The sequence below is a fragment of the Tupaia chinensis genome, unplaced genomic scaffold (assembly GCF_000334495.1).
Source record: "Tupaia chinensis unplaced genomic scaffold, TupChi_1.0 Scaffold000037_4, whole genome shotgun sequence".
Taxonomy (NCBI): domain Eukaryota; kingdom Metazoa; phylum Chordata; class Mammalia; order Scandentia; family Tupaiidae; genus Tupaia; species Tupaia belangeri.
Window position 1 is genome coordinate 282,685 of NW_006159487.1, and position 222 is coordinate 282,906.

Below are 222 nucleotides of genomic sequence, written 5' to 3' on the forward strand. Positions count from 1 at the left end.
CCCCACGGTGGAAAGGTCCGGAGGTGGGAGCGGGGGGGCTGCTGTCTCTCCTCTCTCTCTTGCATGTCTCTTGACTACACCGCAAACCAAATCGATGCCTGTTTCCGAACAAGGTTGCCCCCCAAGTCACCCCTCCCATCTGGACCAGCAGGTGTAGCCTGGCTGCTCCCTCCCCTCCCTGGCTCTTCCCCAGAACTCGGCTCCCAGACACCCGCCACCGGG